The sequence below is a fragment of the Nomascus leucogenys genome, chromosome 9, assembly GCF_006542625.1.
Source record: "Nomascus leucogenys isolate Asia chromosome 9, Asia_NLE_v1, whole genome shotgun sequence".
NCBI lineage: Eukaryota > Metazoa > Chordata > Mammalia > Primates > Hylobatidae > Nomascus > Nomascus leucogenys.
The window spans coordinates 5,938,518-5,960,837 of NC_044389.1; positions in this window are offsets into that span (position 1 = coordinate 5,938,518).

Here is a 22,320-nt window from a genome sequence, read left to right on the forward strand (position 1 = left end):
TCTTTGGGAGGCCAAGGCAGGTGGTGAGGTCAGGAGTTCGAGACCAGGCTGACCAACATGGTGAAACGTTGTCTCTACGAAAAATACAAAAATTAGCTGGACGCAGTGGCGGGTACCTGTAATCCCAGCTAGTCAGTAGTCTGAGGCAGGAGAACCACTTGAACCCAGGAGGTAAGGGTTTCAGTGAGCTGAGATCATGCCATTGCTCTCTAGCCTGGGCGATAAGAGTGAAACTCCAACTCAAAAAAAAAAAAAAAAAAGAAAAGAAAAAGAAATTAGAAAAATAAAATAAACAAGTAATTAGTGGGGTTCAAGTTTAGCTCATGGAAGAAATGCAGATACGCATATTGATAGATCCTTTTCTAACACTTAAAAAAAAAATATATATATATACTATAAACCCTATACTTGTGTCCATTTCAGGCATACTAGCCTCAAAACAGTCTTCAGCTCTATTTTCGCCATGCACTGTCTGTATACCACTTATATGTAAAGGAACATTTTAGTTAGAAGAAATAGTCAAAGGAAGAAGTAAGCAACAGCTAATTGGGAAACAGACATTCTAAAACCATGATGATGATCATTTTCAGAGGAGATAGCTGTGATTTAATTGTTCTTTTTCCAGAAACTACCAGTGGAGTGTTTTGCCAGGTGTCCTGAAGCAAATGCTACTACAAAGCTCCACGTGGAGCAGGACTCCTGTCTCTCCAAATATAGCCCCTTTGTGTTGAAGGCCAAGAAATCCAATGATGGAATGAAACAATGGAATTCTGCCCAGAAACTTTTGTAAATAATGATCCCTTTGATAAAAATTGACTAGTAAGGAAACCACAATTGCTCTTTTAGTAGTGATTGTTTAAGATATTTGATTATAAATGAACAACACATGGTAGTCTGTGACCAAGACGATTCTCATTTATTTTTTAAATTTAATTTAATTTTATTTTAAGTTCCAGGATACATGTGTAGGATATGTAGATTTGTTATATGGGTAAATGCGTACCATGGAGGTTTGCTGCACCTATGAACCCATCACCTAGGTATTAAGCCCCACATGCATTAGCTATTTATCCTGATGCTCTCCCTTCCCTCTCCCCCACTCCCTGACAGGCCCCAGTGTGTGTTGTTTCCCTCCCTGTGTCCATGTGTGCTCATTGTCCAGCTCCCACTCATAAGTGAGAGCATGCTGTGTTTGGTTTTCTGTTCCTGCATAGTTTGCTGAGGATAATGTCTTCCAGCTCCATCCATGTCCCTGCAAAGGACATGATCTCGTTTCTTTTTATGGCTGCATAGTATTCCATGGTGTATATGTACCACATTTTCTTTATCCATTGTATCATTGATGGACATTTGGGTTAATTCCATGTCTTTGCTATTGTGAACAGTGCTGCAGTGAACATACACGTGCGTGTATCTTTATAACAGAATGATTCATATTCCAATGGGATTGCTCGGTCAAATGGTAGTTCTGCTTTTAGGTCTTTGAGGAATTGCCACACTGTCTTCCACAATGATTGAACTAATTTGCATCCCCACTGACAGTGTAAAGGCATTTCTTTTTTTCTGCAATCTCACCAACATCTGTTGTTTCTTGACTTTTTAATAATTGCTATTCTGAGTGGCATGAGATGGTATCTCATTGTGGTTTTGATTTGCGTTTCTTTAAGGATCAGTGATGTTGAGCTTTTTTTCATGTTTGCTGGCAGCATAAATGTCTTCTTTTGAGAAATGTCTGTTCATGTCCTTTGCCCACTTTTTTCTTTTTTCTTTTTTTCTGTTTCTTTTTTGAGAAGGAGTCTCACTCTGTCGCACAGGCTGCAGTGCAGTGGCACAATCTTGGCGCACTACAACCTCCACCTCCTGGGTTTGAGTGATTCTCCTGCCACAGCCTCCCGAGTAGCTGGGGCTGCAGGCATGTACCACCACTCCTGGCTAATTTTTGTATTTTTAGTAGAGTCAGAGTTTCACCATGTTGGCCAGGCTGGTCTCAAACTCCTGACCTCAAGTGATCCACCCACCTTGGCCTCCCAAAATGCTGGGATTACAGGCGTAAGCCACCATGCCTAGCCCTTTGCTCACTTTTTAGTGGGATTGTTTGTTTTTTTTCTTGTAAATTTGTTTAAGTTCCTTGTAGATTCTGGATATTAGATCTTTGTCAGATGGATAGATTGCAAAAATTTTCTCCCATTCTGTAGTTTGTCTGGTCACTTTGATGATAGTTTATTTTGCTGTGCAGAAGCTGTTTAGTTTAATTAGATACCATTTGTTAATTTTTGCTTTTGTTACAATTGCTTTTGATGTTTTTGTCATGAAATCTTTGCCCATGGCTATGTCTTTAATGTTATTCCCCAGATTTTCTTCTAGGGTTTTTATAGTTTTGGGTTTTACATTTAAGTATTTAATTCATATTGAGTTAATTTTTGTGTAAGATGTAAGGAAGGGGTTCGGTATTAATTTTCTGCATATAGCTAGTCAGTTTTCCCAGCACCATTTATTAAATAGGGAATCCTTTCCCCATTGCTTGTTTTTGTCAGCTTTGTTGAAGATCAGATGGTTGTAGATGCACAGTCTTATTTCTGGGATCTTTATCCTGTTCCATTGGTCTATGTATCTGTTTTTGTACCAGTACCATGCTGTTTTGGTTACTGTAGCCTTGTAGTATAGTTTGAAGTCAGGTAGCTTGATGTCTCCAGCTTTGTTCTTTCTGCTTAGGATTGTCTTCACTATACATGCTCTTTTAAAATACAAATTTTAAAGCAGTTTTTTCTAATTCTGTGAAGAATGTCAATGGTAGTTTAATGGGAATAGCATTGAATCTATAAATTACTTTAAGCAGTATGGCCATTTTTACAATATTGATTAGAAGATTCTCATTTTTATGTGTGCTTCCCAAAGGAAGAAGTGATGGGTATAAGATAAGCACAGAAGGATTAATATAAAATCTGTGATCTTAACGCACATCTCAGACATTAGTAGATATAAGACCTACCTCCAAGATGCAGATGGAGAGAACGTGTGCCAACTTTTAAACTGGACCATAAGCCTCCCCAAATACCTTACTGCTTATCCTCCACATGATGGCAAGTCCTGCCTGCAAGTTTCCATAGAACCCTGTGCTTTAACATGTCTTAAGACTTACAGAGGGTATTATAATTGCCGTTATTTCTTGTCTACTCCAGGCAGCGAGAGTCTATGCCCTTTGTTTCTTTATGCTCAGTATTTAGTATAGATCATAGCACATAGTAGGTACTTGCTAATAATAAACAAATCTTGATTCAGAAGGTATATGCTTATTCTGTATAAAGTGTCCTGCTAGTTACCGTGGAGGACATGGAGATGTAAAAGATATGAGACTCTACCTAATCCAAGATTTATCTCCAGGCTTATATGGAACACTTCTGCTTAACTCATTCTGAATCTTTATCTGTCAGTTCTTCGTGTGCTTAGTGACTGCAGTAAAGTATGGTGAAGGAATGGAGAAATGTACCTACCTGGCAGTCTTGATTAATTTGACATCAAAAGCTTGGGACTGCTGTGGCTCATGCCTATAATCCCAGTACTTTGGGAGCCTGGGGCAAGAAGATCACTTGAAGCCAGGTGTTCAAGACCAGCCTGAGCAACATAGTGAGACCTCATCTCTACAACAACAACAACAAAAGCTTGGGGCTAATAGCTCTCACTGTATGAATGAAATCCTCCAACCTCTCACAGGCTGTTTCCTTAGCCAGTTGTGTTCAACACTCTTAATATTTAACTGCAGCATAAGATCCCTGAAGCAGGTACTAACTATATGGATTTTGTTCACCATTGCATTCTCAGCCTCAAACCCATGGTGGATGATCAGTAAATCTTTGCCAGATGAATGAAGTTGTTAACGTTTCCTTTTTAGCCTATATAGAGGAGATGCTAAAAGTAAACAAATAGCTATGATGGAAAATAAAGAGTTAAAGAGAAGTAAAACAAAGTGTTTTTGGGGGTTCACTTGTGGGCAAGCCAATGTCTTGTGGGGGTACAATATACTTATAAATAAAATGTATCAATTTTTATATTATTTAGGGTAGATCTTAGAATTTCAGAAGGTGTGGCTATCAGGGAGGACATTAACTTATATATTTTTAAAACTCATACATTAAAGTTACAGAATTCTTTGATTCAGAGATGTGGAGCTTAAAAATTACATAGAATTCTTATCTTTATGTCCACAGGGAAAATCCAGTATTTTAAGGGGTTTTTATTACACGGAATGTTGACAGATGTTTCTTTTCAAGATTTAGAAGGGAAGGGCTTCAAAATTTAATTATATGAAATTAATGTAAAGCACAAAAACACATTCCTACAAGAGTTTAAAGTGTTTTGGTATCTGAAAATAGACCCTATGTCTTTTCAGAACTAAAAGCCATCTAAATGAATAAAATCTTTAAGAAAAATAATTTTACCTTTAACAATAATTATATTTAATATGTGATGTAAAGAAAATAGAAACTATCAAAGCAATTCCTAAAACATTTGCTAACCGTGTAGACATCTATGGCTCAGTAACAAGATCTAAAACCTCAGAAGTAAAGGCCTTCGGCCTGTGCTGTGTCTACAGTGAGTGGATTTCACAACGTGGGAAAAGTCCACACAGTTCTCTTCCTTGTTGATGAAAAAATGAGCTACGTTAGAAAATTGCCTTTCAATGTGCCAAGTCATCTGCAAATCTTGTTAAAATGTAGGCTCTGATTGAGTAGGTCTGGGGTGGGGCCTGAGATTCTGCATTTCCAACAAGCTTCTGGTGATGTCACACTGCTGGTTCTTGACCTCACCTTGAGTAATATAGAATTTGAAGTCTCCTAAGAGTCCTGCTGCCCCAGGGTCCTAGGTGAGGTTTCCCGGGTTCTAGTATGAAGAGCTTGTCATCAGATATCAACTGGGATGATGGTTCAACTACAGAAGGTGTCTATAAGAACTTCTCACTGAGTGTGCACAGTGCTTTTCATTCCTTTACCACTTCAGCTTGAAGGAATAATCTCCCTGATTGTCTTTGGCATACGGCCTACTCCCTTCATCTCCCCCTGTTTAAGTGCCAGAATATAGTGGTACTTAAATTCCAGTATATAACAGAATATACCTTGTGTGACTTCAGGCTCTTTGAGGAACCTGGTCAGTAGTTGTTACATCATCTATCAATCAAAACTTCTGATAATTTACTGAGCCCTACCATATGTCAGAGGCTCCCTGTATAATGCAAGGTATGTGTCACTATCATTTATTTTGCAGATGAGGACACTGAAGCTAAGACAGATAAAGTGAAATCTAGGGTCACCCAGCCATGAAGAGGAGCCAGGTTTTGAATTATAGTCTCACTGGTGCCCAAGCTTTGGTTTTTCTGATATACCACACCACCTCTCTGAGGGAGACACTAGGCTGGATCAAGAGAAAGGTTCAAAGATGTGCATGGGATATTGTGGGTTTCAAGAGCAATAAGAGATGACAAAAAAGCAACACAGAGTGAACGGCCTAATGACTATGCCAGAAATGAGTCTCGTGGGAACGCGGAGGAAAGAGGAGGTGGCGTACACAGGAGGGGCCTGGGAAGGTGTCCTAGAGAAGGGGGCCTCTGAGTCAGGTCTTGAAAAATGAGTGGGAATTGAAGGAGTGAGGAGAGAGCCTCATAGGCTGTGAGAGCAGGGGTGGACTCTCCTTCCAAACATGAATGATTTCAAAGGTCTTTAAAGTACCATGATGGGCCTTTAATGCCAGACTGAAGAATCTGGACATTGTCCTTTTACCAGTGGGGGAAGCTCTTGATATTCTAAAATAGTATCAGAATGATATTGCAGAAGGAACAATATATCAGAACTATACTTTAGGAGATTAATCTGACAGCTATATATGCAAACAACTAGAGCAGGAAGACAGGAGGTTAGTTTCCTCATCTGTAAATTGAAGAAAAAACAGTAACTACCTCATAGGTTTGTTTGTAGAATTAGATGAGATAAAGCCAGGCACAGCAACTCATGCCTGTAATTCCAACATTTTGAGAGGCCGAGGTGGGAGGATCGCTTGAGTGAAGGAGTTCAAGACCAGAGTGGGCAACATGGCCAAAAATACAAACATTAGCTGGGTATGGTGGGGGTGGCACACGTCTGTGGTCCCAGCTACTTGGGAGGCTGAAGTGGGAAGATCACCTGGGCCCAGGGAGGTCAAGGCTTCAGTGAGCCATGATCACGCCACTGCACTCCAGTCTGGGCCACAGAGTGAGACCTTGTCTCAAAAAAAAGAAAAATTAAATTAAATGTAAAAATTTGAAAGAAAAGAATTAGGTGAGATATATGTATGTAAAGCCCTTAGAATAGTGCCTGACACATACATGTTCAAAAACGTGAGCTATCATTACTTCAGCACTCTAGTCATGACGGTGAATGAGCCCAAATTCTGTATTTATTTACATTTAACAAATGTTATTGTCAGTTCTTCATTTTAGAGTCTCTTAGTACAGTTCCAGGCCGTGGAAGTTACTCAGCATCAGGTAGTGTTGCTGTTATCATCATTATTTCCCTCTTGCACTCTTCCTCCGGGTAGGTGTGAATTTGTTTCATCTCTTCTCTGACTTTAATTATTATCAGGCGGTACAATGACTTTCCTTTGCCTTAATGTTGCCTCGTTGCTTGTATCAGTCCTGCCTCCTTTAATTCTACTCCGATTATCACATGAGAAGCCTTTCTGAACATGCTTCCTGCCTGCAGGCACAAGTATATGAAGGAAGGGCTATAATTCTGAGAAAAATTTAAGAAGAAATGGGCGAGTCCAGTCTTTCTAAGAAAAAGAAACTCAAGGTGGAGGCTGGGTGTGGTGGCTCACACCTGTAATCCCAGCACTTTGGGAGGCCGAGGCGGGCGGATCACGAGGTCAGAAGATCGAGACCATCCTGGCTAACACAGTGAAACCCTGTCTCTACTAAAAATGCAAAAATATTAGCCACGTGTGGTGGCGGGCACCTGTAGTCCCAGCTACTCAGGAGGCTGAGGCAGGAGAATGGCGTGAACCCGGGAGGCAGAGCTTGCAGTGAGCCAAGATCGTGCCACTGCACTCCAGCCTGGGCAACAGAGCGAGACTCCATCTCAAAACAAAACAAAACAACAACAACAAAAAAAACAGAAAAAGAAACTCAAGGTGGAAATTTCCTGCAGAAGAACTTGATTGGGAATGGCATTTGGTGTATACCAGCAGCTTTGAGTCGTCATACATTAGCCCCCTCTATACACAAAGACTTAACATAATGAAGTAAAAGGCATATTAGACATCATTAATTAGGACAGAAAGTCATATCCAGAAGAAGAGAGAGAAGACAGGAGGCAACACGGAGGAAGAGGAATAAAGTAACCGTCAGGGCACTGGTCCTCATGCTCCATCTGTGCTGAGTAATCAGATGCCCTTGTGCAATTCATACATGCCAAGTGAAAATACCATCCTTCCTACCTGTCTTTCACCCAGCATTTCATTCTATCAAAGTTTATTGTCCATTCCTATGTACCAGGCACTGGACTAAATGCTGTGATACAATAATAACCAGAAAGACACATGGTCCCTACCTTCATGGATTGTACAAGCTAGGGGAATAGACAGATATCAATCAAATAATCATGTCCCCAAAATATCACAATGCAAGTATGACAGAGACTACAATGGAGATGTACAGGGTGCTGCTTAGGAAGATGGAAAGCATCCTTTAGGAAATGAGTGTTGAGCAGTGTTCATTACGCCACTGCAGGGATGGTTAGCATTTTAGCTCAGTACAAGGGAAGTGCATGTTCAAAGCCTCTGGAAGGCAAAGGCCAATGTCCCTAGAATACAGAGACCAAGAAGGAGGCTGTGAATTTGAGGCTGCAAGAGGAAGTAGGAGCAAAACCAATTAGGGACCTGTGGGCCCTTTTAAAAGGTTGATTTAAAGGCTAATTTCCATAATCAATAAAATGAAGGGCTTATATTTATAACTTTTAAATCTTTGAAAACTATACTAAACAAATAGAAGGCAATTTTGTTATCATCATGAGTATTGTCTTTCTGAGTTATACTAAGAGAATTTTACCAAGTAACATTACATAGCTTTAAAATAAGCATTTTATGTAAAGTAAGCATTTATTTCACTCAAGGAATCAACGAACAAGGTTGGACTGATCATGCAGTCATAAAATACTCTCCAGAGAAAAGTCTAGGCATCCACCCTTTTAGTACATACGAAGTTGGCGATTTCACAGACTCATAAACTCTTAGTTTGGAAGGGACCTTCCCCACTAACCTACGACATTTCTGATTAGTTGACCACATAAAATTGAAAACATCTAGCTATGGAAGGAGGCCTATTCTATCTCTATACTTTGAACTTGCTTCAGAGTTCTCACCCATATTTTTGGTCAAAACCTGCAGGATGAAGTGATGGGAAGGAGAGCACTAATATTACGATATCTAAGTGCTTCATATACATAAGCTAATTTAACCCTTATAACAGCTTTATGAGGCTTAACTTCAATTTTATAGATGAGGAAACTGAGATGCAGAAAAATGAACTAATTTGATTTGTCCAAGCTTATGTAGTTAATAAATAAATAACAGAGCCTGACTTTGGTTAAAAGTTAACTCGACTCCAAAGCCACATTTCTAGGTGTTCTTGAACCATACTTTAAAGCCATTGAAAAAATATTTTGAGTGTTCCAGCATCCTTTGAAGATCTGGTGAAATCTAAAAGCCTCGTGTTCTAGAAAAGTGAATATACACCCAACATATTGCATGCATGCAGTTGTAGGGTTCCAGTGGCCCATCCATCACAAGTTAATAACTTTCAAGTTACTATGTTCATTGGTTACATCTTAAGCTTTATTACAACAGAGATGATGTCTGTTTTATGCATTGATGCATTCCAAGCACCAAGAACTTTGCCTGGCACAGAGTAGGCATTCATGAAATCATTGTTAAATGAAAGCGATTCCAAATGCTGGGCCCATTCACCTAGCTCCTTAGAACACGATGGTAAAAGGACAGTGCAGATGGAGTGCCTCTATGCAGAATTCAACAAAACCACGGGATAACTTCCCAAATCTGAGCACACAGGCCCTCAAGGGACCTCCCAGGCCCAGGGAGGTTTGAGAAATTATGGGCCAAATTTTGTTTTGTTGTGTTTCATTTTGTTTTGCTTTTTTACTTTAAAGTCACTTCCTCTTCCTCTATCCTGAGAAAAGAATGATGTCTTTAATAGTGCCTTTTAAAATTTGAACTCGAGGTGCATTAGTAGAAATAGCACTTCTGAGTAATTTCTTAGGAAGTGTTTGGATAAAAATTGTTTAGGCTGCTTTATGCAAATGGTTCCTAGTGTCACCATTGTGTTATTTAAATAGATTTTGCTCATTGTTGTGAGACTAGAGCTTTAATATGCCTAAGTGTATAGTCATGCATTGCTTAATGATGGGGACATGTTCTGAGAAATTCATTATTCGGTGATTTTGTTGTTGTGTGAACATTATAGAATGTACTCACACAAATCCTACAACACACCTAGGCTATATGGGGTGGCCTATTGCTACTAGGCTACAAACCTGCACAGCATGTTATTGTACTGAATTCTGCAGGCAATTGTAACACAATGGTAAGCATTTATGTATCTAAACATATCTAAGCATAGAAAAAGTACAGTAAACATATGCTATTATAATCTTATGGGACCACTGTCATTAAGCAAAACATTGTCATGTGGTGTAAGACTGTATTTTTAAAGCTGAAGTAAATATCAGCTCTTAAGAAAATATTGTAGGGCTATTCTATGGAATTTATCTCAGGTTTTAAAAAGAGGAATAGCTATAAAGAGAGTTTCCTACGTCTGGAGATTGGATCTGTGCAATGGACAGCTCTTGCCATGCCCATTCAATCTTTCTCCAAAAGGCTACATGCAAGAAAGGATACAAAATCCTTTTTTCAACTAGTTTGCTTTTGCTTGGCTTAGATTCTGATCTAGTTGACTCAAATAATAGAAAAGGAATTGATAATCATATAGACTTGGTCTGTTTATATATATTCATACGAGATGTGTGTATGTGTGCATATATACATATATATGCACATATACTTATAAACCATTTTTTTTAAGATATGGAAAGAGAGTCCCTAAGAAGCTAAATGACTTATATAGTAAGTGGTAAAGGTGGTGCGTTATTTGGTGTTTTGTGGCAGGAGGGTGGTATGACTGCAGTGGTCTCCTGAGAAGCTGAACATTCTGTGGCATTAAGTGTAGATGGGGTTGGGCACAGTGGCTCATGCCTGTAATCCCAGCACTTTGGGAGGCCGAGGTGGGCGGATCATTTGAGGTCAGGAGTTCTGGACCAGCCTGACCAACATGGTGAAACCCTGTCTCTACTAAAAATACAAAAAAACAAAAAATTAGCTGAGCATGGTGGCTATGCCTGTAGTCCCAGCTACTTGGGAGGCTAAGGCAGGAGAATCGCTTGAACCCGGGAGGCAGAGGTTGCAGTGAGCTGAGATGGCGCCACTGCACTCCAGCCTGGGTGACTGAGTGAGACTCTGTCTCAAAAAAAAAAAAAAGTGTAGATGAGATGGGGCCAGACTAGACACACAGATACAAGTAAAACTCAGGGTGCTCCAGGCAGGAGGGCAGGTCCCTGTGTGCAGGACACATCATGTAATAAGGAATGGATGTGAGAGGCATTTTGAAAGAGGAATCAGTAAACTTTGTTTGTTTTCTCTTTCTCAGATGAAATTATTTTGAACACTGGAGTTTTGCATAACTGTATTAGACACTGGGGAGTTTAAGCCATGTAAGACCGTATCTATCATCGTTGTGCAGATTTTTTTTGTCTCTCTGTCTTCCATCTGCAATACACAGAGGCAACTGGAAATAAGCTAAGACTGAGGTTCGTTCTCCATACCCCTATCATAAATCATTGGTTAGGCTTGATTCCCTAGACACACAATAGAATATTTTAAAAATGGAGATTTAAGAATTATCACCCATCATTTCAACATTCTAAAAATGGTCATGATTATCTTTTTAGTGCAGTTTCTTCTAAACTTTTTTTTACCATGCTTTTTTTTTTTTGATTTTCAAAATGTAATTATAGTCTATACCACACAATTGTGGTCTTACATTTTCTCACATACAACAATGCACTGGCTGATGAACGGAGTGCTGGGACTGGATTTTCCAAGGCAAGCCATATTAATAAACAAGCCAAGGCCAAGGACAGCCCTTGAGACTCCCGAAGTCAGGGAATGAAAGAGGGAGTTTTAAGGTCATTGAAGATTGTGAGTAGCTTTTGATACAAAAGATAGCAAGTTCTATCTTTCTGTGCATCAAATACACTTTTGGTGCTCAGTAAATATTCTCTTGTGATTGATTAGTGTTGAGTCATTTTGGTGGGGCCACTAAGGAGAAGGTAACCATGCCTGGCTATCTGTGTTATACCAGATCTGTTTAAACAGGTCTGAACTATAAGACACAGTGTGATTATGGTGGTGCTCTGGGAGATTGGCCGGAGGCCACTGCGTGCTGTGATAAGCATCACGCTGTAAAGATAAATGGTTAAAAAATCTTAGGAGTCTGTATCTTCATGCATACACACATATTCTCTAATGGGAAAGAACTCCTCTAGAAACTCTATACAAAACAGGCACAAAAATAAATGAACCTGGAGGACATTATGCTAAGTGCAATCAGCCAGACAGAGAAAGACCAATGCCGCATGATCTCATTTACATGTGGAATTTTAAAAAGTTGAACTTGGCAGGGCACAGTGGCTCACACCTGTAATCCCAGCACTTTGGGAGGCCGAGGCAGGTGGATCACCTGAGGTCAGGAGTTTGAGATCAGCCTGGCCAACATGGTGAAACCCCGTCTCTACTAAAAATACAAAAATTAGCTGGGCATGGTGGTGGGCTCCTGTAATACCAGCTACTCGGGAGGCTAAGGCAGGAGAATTGCTTGAATCTGGGAGGTGGAGGTTGCAGTGAGCTGAGATTACACCATTGCACTCCAGTCTGGATGACAAGAGCAAAACTCCGTCTCAAAAAAAAAAAAAGTTGAACTCACAGAAGCAGAGAGTAGAATGGTGGTTGCCAGGGGCTGGGGGCCCAGGGACAGGGGATGTGGAATGGGGAGATGCTAAGTTCTGGGGATTTAATGTACAGGTTGGTGACTATAATTAATAAGACTCTATTGAATACTTGACGAGGGAGTAGATCTCAACTGTCACCACACACACACACACACGTGTCACTATGTGAGGTGTTGTATCATGCTGATTTTTAAATTTTAAAATATTTAATTGACTGATAAAGATTGTATATCTTCAAGGTATGCAAGATGATTTGAGATAGAGATACATTGTGTGATGATTCCTGCAGTGGAATTAACACACCCATCACCATTCATGCTGTCCGTGAGATCCCCTATGTCATGGTGTTTTTTTTGTTTTTTGTTTTTTTTTGAGGTGAAGTCTTGCTCTGTCACCCAGGCTGGAGTGCAGTGGCACCATCTCAGCTCACTACAAACTCTGTCTCCTGGGTTGAAGCGATTCTTGTGCCTCAACCTCCTGAGCAGCTGAGATTACAGGCATACACCACCATGCCCGGCTAATTTTTTTTTTTTTAAGTAGAGACGGGGTTTTGCCATGTTGGCCAGGCTGGTCTCAAACTCCTGACCTTCTTGACCTCAGGTGATCCACCCACCTTGGCATCCCAAAGTGCTGGGATTATAAGCGTGAACCACTGTGCTCGGCTTGTCATGGTGATTTGAATACTAATGTATCTTATTAATTGAAGGAGGGGTATCACATAGGAAAGTATTTATGCATTTTTGTCTCTTCATGGGCATCTTTTCCCCCATATAGTCTTCCTAGCCTTCTCGCCCAGGTATGCATCCGTCTAGGCACCTGCACCACATTTCTGCCATGCAGAATGCCTCTATTTTGTTCTGACTTAGTCGTCTGTCCTCTGCTCCCCCCGGACACCCTCTGCACACCTCTGTCGTAGCACCAGCAACACAGTCCTATAATTGTAACTGTCCTCCTCTTTTGCCATGATAAATTATTGTTGAGAATAGAGACAGTGTCTTATTCTTCTCTGTACCATCAGAGTCTAGCCCTGTGCCTGGCATGAAGAATACATTAGAAATATTTGAATAAGAAAGGGTAAAGGAAATGGTAAGGTGAGTTAGGGACTTTGTCTCTGTTGATGACAAACAAGATGCCAGAAAAAAATCTTATTACACCAGGATCACTTTTGGTTAAATTATTTCTCTTAACTCAAAAGAGGAGCTTCCCCTTGCTGCCCTGCCATTACCCTAAAATGCGTCTTCCAATCACTTCAGAGCTACATGACACCTAAATCTAGACCTCTAGGGATATTTTGCTACTCTCTCAAATTTGTAATGCTCTTCTCTTTATAGGATTTTTAAAATGTTGCTACTCTTCTCTGCACCACTTTCAAGTACAGATTGATGGTCTTATATTAGGAATATGGAAGAAAAGCATTCTATCATATTTTTCATATTTTTTGGTATACTGAGCTGGATTTATCCAAGAAGGCATATCTAAGAAATGCAAGTGCATTATTCCTCCCATGCCTTTATTCCTCCACAGTCGTGGGCCATACTCAATTCCCAACTGCTGCTTGACACCATGAAGAAAGGGATTGTATATAAGAATGGAGACAGAATCCAGGGCAACAGGTCAGCAGACAATCGTAATAATGGTGTGCCTCTCACTGGGTAATCCCAAATATTTACAAAACAGATGATCAGAAGATTTTCCAAAGGATTCATCACAGGATTTCTTCAATGAGCAAGTGTTCATTTCATATTCAAATTATAATTTGAGTCAACATTAAGAAAATATATTCACTGCTGTTCAAGATGGGAGGAGGTTATAGAATCCTACCTGAAATAAATGAAGGTAATCCTCTAAGTGCAGACAAATTCTACCTAAAAGACTAAAAATTCCCTTCTAGTAATCTAAGCAATTCATTGAAAATAAAAATAAGCAATTGCTTTTATTTTCATTGAGGACGAAAATAAGTAGGTTCTAGAAAATACTAGATAGTAAATTTGTTACAATCTCCAGTAAAATTATTGAATGAACTATTAAAGAGATATGTATAAGCATGAAGGAACAGAGATGGTTGATAACCCAGATGCAATTTGAGTCCACGAAGAGCAAATGAAGCTACATGAACACAGTCTCCCACTTTGGTAAGGTAGCAAGGCTGGTCCATCAGAGGAAGGTCATAGACACAGTCGGTGGGTGATCAACTCAGAAGATTCTGCCATCATATCCCTATGGAAAAAATATAGGCTAGAAAAGAAGGCAGCTTGGAACACTGCATCTGGTTGGATAGCTGTTCCCACAAAATACAGACCAGTGGACTGAAGTCTCTCACAAGAGGTATCTGTAGGGTCAGCTGAATGTAGCTGGCTCAGTGCTGCTGTACTGTTTAGTTAAAGGCATGGCAAGCATGCCTATACAATTTGTAACTGATACAAAGATAAGGTAGATATTACTAAAGTTTTCTTATGCCCTTTATCCCCTCTTTGTGGAGCAAGAGGTTTGCTCATCCCTCCAGGCTCCCTAATTTTCACAAGGGACCTTAAACTGTCCTGTTTGGTGGTCAAAGCATATACTTTTGTCACTAGCCAACAAAGTGAAATACATGTATTTGCATTAGTCAGGGTTCTCTGGAGGCAAAGAATTAATAGGATAGATAGATATAAAGGGAAATTTATTAAGTATTAACCCACTCAATCACAGAGTCCCACAGTTGGCTGTCTGCAGGCTGAGGAGCAAGGAGAGCCAGTCTGAGGCCCAAAACTGAAGAACTTGGAGTCCAGTGTTTGCGGGCAGGAAGCATCCAGCACGGGAGAAAGATGTAGGCTGGGAGGCTAGGCCAGTCTCGCCTTTCACATTTTTCTGCCTGCTTTATTTCTAGCCATGCTGGCAGCTGATTAGATGGTGCACACCCAGATTAAGGGTGGGTCTGCCTTCCCAGCCCACTAGATCAAATGTTAATCTCCTTTGGCAACATCCTTGCAGACACACCCAGGATCAATATTTTGTATCCTTAAATCCAATCAAGTTGACACTCAGTATTAACCATCACAGTATTTAAGGCTCTTCCCAGAGAATAAAACCTAGAATTATCTGCTGTCCAATCCTTGTTCAATCCAAGTTGTATCATCAGCAACAAGAATAATACCTATAATGATTGCCTAAAAAAATATGCATCTATTCCTCTAGACATTCTAAATTTTATCTTTGGGGAAATTCATGTAATCATTTATTCAATTATTTATTCAATCAATTTGTTCAACTAGTCACTACTGATGTCCTCCTACTCTGTGCCAGGACTTACAGTAGGCATCAAGTATAGAATGTGAATGAAATAGACACAGACCACCCAAAGCAGTCTACTGGGAAAAATTAGCAACACACAGGTCCATGAGCAAATACATATGTAATTATAAATTGGGAGAGGGGCTACAGGAACCACTAAGGGGATACTGCCTTCACTAAGAGGAAGTCAGCAGGGATGGCTTGCCTGAGGATGCATCAGTTAAGCTCATACTTGGAGGCTGAGAAGGAGCCAGCCATGGGAAGGCTCCATGCAACACTGCAGCTGAGGAGTAGCACGTGAAGAAAGGCAACTGAGGCAGCAACATGGAGGAGGCTAACAGGGAGCTGGAGTTGATAGGGGAGGGGTTGGCAGGGACTGGATTGTGCAGGACCTGGTGGGCCAAGTAAGGAGTTTGATTTTCATTCTCGGTGCAATGGAAAACTCTAGAATATTTTAAGCTGGAAAGTGCTGACATGGTCTGAGACATGGTTTAAAAGATCACAGACAATAGCATACTTGAACCATGGTTTTCGAAGACCCTCACAGAAATTACTTTCCCTAAATAATGCTTGTTATATTATTGTTGACAGTGAAGGATACAGTTAAGAAACTGTGAACTAAATTTTGCTACCATATCCAATATTTTTGAGGGTGCTGATTTTTTTTTTTTTTTAAACCGGGTCTTGCTCTGTTGCCCAGGCTGGAATGCAGTGGCACACTCATGGCTTACTGCAGCCTCGACCTCCCAGGCTCAAGTCATCCTCCTACCTCAGCCTTCCAAGTAGATGGGACTACAGGTGCTCACAACAATGCCTGGCTAAGTTTCGTAATTTCTTTTTGTGTGTGTGTGTGTGGAGATGGGTTTTTGCCGTGTTGCCCAGGCTGGTCTCAAACTCCTGAGCTCAGGTGATCCACCCAAAGTGCTGGGATTACAGGCGTGCTGATTCTTTATAAGGGCCTGGGAAAATCTTCCCTGGGGTCAGCATACCTCGTGATCTGTATTTATCTTGACCATTGTTTTGTTTTTCATCTTACGGATATGTTGAATTTTGTAACTGGTCTTTTTGCTTTGTCAGAGAGGCATCTTAAGCCACATTCTCACCCACTTCCAGCAAATGCTTGCATATCTATGCATGGATTTTACCCCCAGCTTTATTATTTTCCTGCCCTTACTTTACCTTTCCCCCAAATTCAGTTAGTTGTTTATTTTTTACTTTTGTAATATTGGGGTAGGGGTTGTTAGCTACTAGAAATAACAAGGCAGAAATAAATAGCTGAGGAGAAAGTCAGGAATTGAACAAAACTCAACTACTGCGATAAATTTAAAGACATATTCTTAAGTTCAAAAGATCATTTGGTAAGTAAAGAACAGAGAACAGTCACGTAACAGCAGATTTTATGAAAATACAAAAGTAGCATCCAGCTATTTATGCACTTAGATATATATGATCTAATATATGTGCTTATATATGATCTAAAACACTTAGATCATATATAATAAACAGCATGAGGCAATAGAGATAGCCTCTAGCCTCCCACACTTCACTTAACATGGGGTATAGTGGTAAATTTCTTTTCTGTCTTCCCTGGCAGATAGTCCCTTGAGAACAGGGACCACATCATACTCACCTTTGTATCTACTATACTTACTGCCCTGTTTTTCAGGCATCCAATGTTAAATTTATGAATGAGTGAATATAGATTATAAAAAATAAAGCCTCCCATAATCTCAGACTGCATCAGCAGAAGTACAATGCCCTGAATGCAGGAAATATGCACACAATGTACCATATAGTACTGTGCTTGGCCAAGTCTAGAGCTCTAAGCTTAGAGTAGATACCCACATATTTTTAAAGGGATACTGACAGACTGGAGCAGATCCAAAAGAGAGCAGTCAGCTGGATGAATGGCTAAAGTCATGTGGTTCGATGGAAAAAAATGTGAGACTACACAAAAACATTCCTATAAGGGATTTTGACAAACATCTGAAGGACAATCTTGTGGAAGAAAGCATAGATTTGTCCTGCCTGATTCAAAATGGCAGAATCAGAGCTAGTGGATGGAAATTAAAAGGGAGAACATTCTTCAATAGCTTGGGGTCCTCTGTGAGATAATACACTCTGTATATGCAGGCAGAGAATTAACTCAACTACTGTAGTAGTTGACTGGTTGCATTAGAAAATGTTTAATATTCCTTCTAAATTCAAGATGTCAAAACTTTCTGCCTGTAGTAGTTGCAATAACAAATAGATTCCATATGAACATGTAACAACCCAATCTAATTAATGTGCCACATAACAATGGTTTACAGGTATTAATATGACTGGTAAGACTAAAGAGCTTTGTGTTAGTCATGAAAGTGTTTCTGAAAGTGTTTCTGGAGGCAATAGGTTTTAACTGAGCCTCATGCGTGGAAGAGAAGGGAATCACACAATTCCAGATCTGTTAAACAACTGAGAAAATGAAAGAATTCTGGTTTGGCTGGAGTTCGTGGGTGTAGTAATGGTCCCAGGACAGGACAGACCAGGTTACTGTCATATGGGCTGCAGCTGATGGTTGCATCCCCAGGGAATGGCATATGGGGAGAGCACATGCTCCTGGAGGCCCATAGATGGGAATGCACCAGACAGTAGGGAGGGCTGAGAGACGAAGTAAAAGAAATCTATTACCACTTACAAGTGCTTGCGGCAGGATCTGGACTCCAGATGAGAGCCGTGGTCTGGAGCTAGGAAAGCTGATCTGGGCCAAGCTCTTTCATGGAGTCCTGATCACAGCTGCCAGTGTTAGTGTCACCGGCTTGTCTGCACTGGGCATGGGACATGGGGTGCATGCAGATTGGGAAAGTTAGTTGGCACAGAGTTGGGCACACACATCACAAATCCATCGGTGAAAATCCCCAAACGCTGGCCTTCAGAGCCCACAGGAAGGCTTTGACATCAACCCACAATCTGGATTCACGTAATTTCGAAAGCAGCCTTCCAAATCAGCCCTGCATTTTTCCGCCTGCCACTTGTATCTCAAACATTTTCCCAGTTGGCAGAACTACCTTGGCTCCCTCTGAACAGACTGACGAGGAGGCTGGAATGTGTGTGAAGGAGCAGAAAGGGCAGCAGACAGTGAGCCATTCCTGGCTTCTGTAAAAGCACTCCTTAGCGTTCTGCCCTGTGTATACAAGATTCCATTGAGCGCTAATCTGGGATCATCTATCAAAATACTTGAAAATTCCAAATACCAAAAGTTTTGCTTAGAGGTCAAATTTCAGAGTTTTGACTGTATTTGGAGTGTTTGCATTGACAGTGAATGCTATGAGAAACTCAAGGCATACGCAGCATTAGCCTTGAGGACAGACAGAATGCAGAGAATAAACTACCCTGGAAAGGACTGGTAAAGAGGCTCAAGCTGAGCTGCTTATTCATTTGAGGGTTGGGTGGGGGGTGGGGTGAGTCTCTAGTCCTCACCTATGGGTTACTCCTAAGAGGGCTTGTGGCTTCTATTGATTGATTAAGGGCTCTGGGGTCTGTACTTCTTACTTGAAGACACCAACTCTCAATCACCACGGGATTTTAGCCGCCCCATACCCATATTTCCATGTAGGCATTCCAGTATCACAGGTAGTTAAAGAGGATTAGGATGATTTTCAGGCTCTTCTTCCAAAATGCTCTCCCCTTTCCAATTTCTGGAGTGCCTTTTCCGTGCCGTGTTTTTCCTTCCCTGTCTCTCCTGTGTAATAGCGGAAAGAGTGAAAATAGCATCAGCTTGGAGATGCACAAAGGCTCTGCACTTGCTTGCTATGTGACTTCTGTGAATCTTAGCCTCCTTTCCATCCAATCAGATACCTCCAGTGATAGCTGTGGAGATTAATGTTAAAAAACATAAAATGTGAAGCCATGAAGGCTTCAGGCCCGGCACATAGTAGGTGCTCAATGCTGTTCCCTTCTCTCCTCTTTCCTTTCCCTTCTCTTTTGCTGTCTTTGGTTCCCAGTAACCATCTGTTATCTCATTCCTGAAATACTCTGACTGAAGATCACAATTGATGAGCAGATTAGGAGGGAAGAAAAGTAGGTGAAAAGTGAACACAAGTGCCATCTGTTTTCCTCATTTTTAAAGGAATTAGAGAGGAAGAGATATGGTGTCAGTCTTGGAAGACGCTTGTGATTTGGGCACTCTCTCCCTCTTTGATTCCATAGGACTTAATGCACTCACTGGAGAAGAGGACCAGCTCTCTCAGTTGCCTGTAAAGGAAAAGCCAGAGAGAGAACTAGCCATTTCTTCATTCTAATACAATAGACCTGTCTACCCCAGTGGTAATTCTTCTAACACGGGAACTAAATGATCACAAAAAAGAATTTATTTAAAAAGTACAAGTTTCATAGCAATGGTGATAAATTAGCAAAAAACAAGGTACTAATGACATGCTAATGAGAAAATAATGTTACATATTTGCTTTAAATATAGTACCTTGGAAATACAAAATGACAAAAACATGGTGAGCAGGTACATGAATTTATAGATACTACTTGAACTATGAAATAAAACTTTAGCAGCCCTGTATATGCGTACAGAAAACCAAATGTTGATATGTGATACTTCCTAGAGCCCCTTATTAAAATGCTGGCTGATTTTTTGAAAAAATGAGGCTTCATTTTAAGTTGGCTTTTTTTTAAATTAGGGAATAAAAATTCCTTTTTTTAAAAAAAAAAAAAAGAAGTAGGGCCAGGTGTGATGGGTCACGCCTGTAATCCTACCACTTTGGGAAGCTGAGGCAGGAGAAACGCTGGAAGCCAGGAGTTTGCCATCAGCTTAGGAAGCAAAGAGAGACCCCATCTCTACAACTTTTTTTTTTTTTTTTTAAATTGGCCAGGTGTGATGGTGTGCACCTGGAGTCTCAGCTACTTGAGAGGCTGAGGCAAGAGAATCACTTGAGCCCAGGAGTTGGAGACTACAGTGAACTCTGATTGCGCCACTGCAATCCAGCCTGGGAGACAGAGTGAGGCACCATCTTTAAAACAAATAAATAAGTTCAATTCTTGCTCTTTATTGCCAAGATTATTTTAATGAAATACTATATATAGTCATAAATACAAACTTATGATCTTAATGTTTTCAGAACCAGACACCCCAGAACTTTCAACACATTCATGACTATGCAAAAAGGAGACAATGTAAGTTTTATTGTCGTTGTTATTGTTTTATCTAGTAACCTCGCCTTGACACACTGCAATCCTTCTCAGGAAGAATCATTCCACTTGTTTTTGTAATAGAATGCAGCCAACTCAGCAATGAACTGCAAGGTTGGCATTGGAAATGGCCGGTCTAACTTTCAGTGCTATCCAAAGCTATAAAAAGCTACGTATTTTTTCCTCACCGTTACCTTTTTACCTTTTCCTCACCTTTACTTGGTTTCCCAGAACATGTTCAATGTTCTCAAGTCCCATGCTCCCCTCTTCTTTCTCTCTCCACCCTCCTTCCATTCTCTCCCAGTAAAAAAGGGATAACCACCAAGTGTCTGCCTTGAACAAAAAGTTATGACATAGATGCTCCCAGTGTTGGACCATCAAGCCGAAAGCATGTGCCCAAAGCAGCTGATACAAGCACCTCAATCGGACGGCCACCAGTGCGGACTGAGCTGGGCTCATGAACCTTCCAGGCAGCCAACTTTGCAATATGGTGCTCGACCTTTCTCCATTCACATCCACGCTTCTGCCGAGCAGTTCGTTAGGTCTCAGATCCCTTTCACCGTCCACAAACGATGCTATGGAACAGGAAAAGCTGCTGCTCAAATCCTAAATAAGAATGGAAAGTGCACAATATGGCCCCATAGGTCTTTCTTTCCCTTCCTGCCGTGAAGCCAACCTGAAAACAAAGACATGCTGACTCTTGTGTAACCATCCGAAGAGGCTGACAATTACCAACTACGTGAGATAGTAGGCAATTGTCACATGCTGGGCCACAGAGATCGTGCTTAACTTGTTTATTCACATAGTGGGGCAGTTACGCAAGACGCAAGACGCAAGACGCAAGACAGCTGCTTCTCAGAATCAGGCTAGCAACAATTCCCGCAGGGAAAGTTGTTAAGGCTAATGGGCCTCAGAGAGCCAGAGTAAGAAGAATCAAAGTCCTAATTTAAATCCTGTTAAACTTTTAATTTGGAAATAATTTAGAAATAATTTCTCATTATTAGACTATAAATTCCCAGCCAGGCTATGTTTCAGTCAGCCAAATGTAGAAGCAACTTGGTCATGTATTTTTTTTATCAAAGAACTTTATTCATTCAGCCCCAGGCTCAGAATTCGATAACATGTTTTCTGTGGACTTTTTCTCTTCAGATCGAACAATGTTAAAGAAGAAAAACAGGGAAAATTATAATGACATATATATATATACATATATACACTCAGATATGGCCAAACTGAATTACTAGCAGTTTGCTTAAACCATATACTCTGGTTCTGGATCTGCACACATGGGTAGCTAGAGTCTCTTGCAAAGCCCTCCCCAGCCCCTGCCTATCAGAATTCCCCCCATTTTAAAAAGCCTATCCAAATGTCTCTTTCTCTGTCTGGCTTGCAATCATCACCCCAGTCAAAAATAATATTGCTTACCTAGCATTGTGTTTGCGTCCTTTTTGAGACATATATATGGCCTCATGTTAGAAGCTTTTGTATAACTTCTCAGTGGGTCCTTAGCAGGTTGATGACAGTATCTTTGAAGTATCTTTGCAACTTCTGCAGTGATTCTTGTCTTAAATGATTCAGTGTCTTAAATGTGATAGGCACTTTCTAAGTGTTTTACCTCTGGATGATTAAAAATTGGGGAAGTAGAGAAATCAAAGAGGAACGGATGCTTAATACGTAACGCGTGTGTACTTTGCCTCTCTGCATCTTATCTGTAAGAGCCCTCCAATTCCCATCACGTGAGGGTCAGGATCTGTGATGTATTCACTCCTGG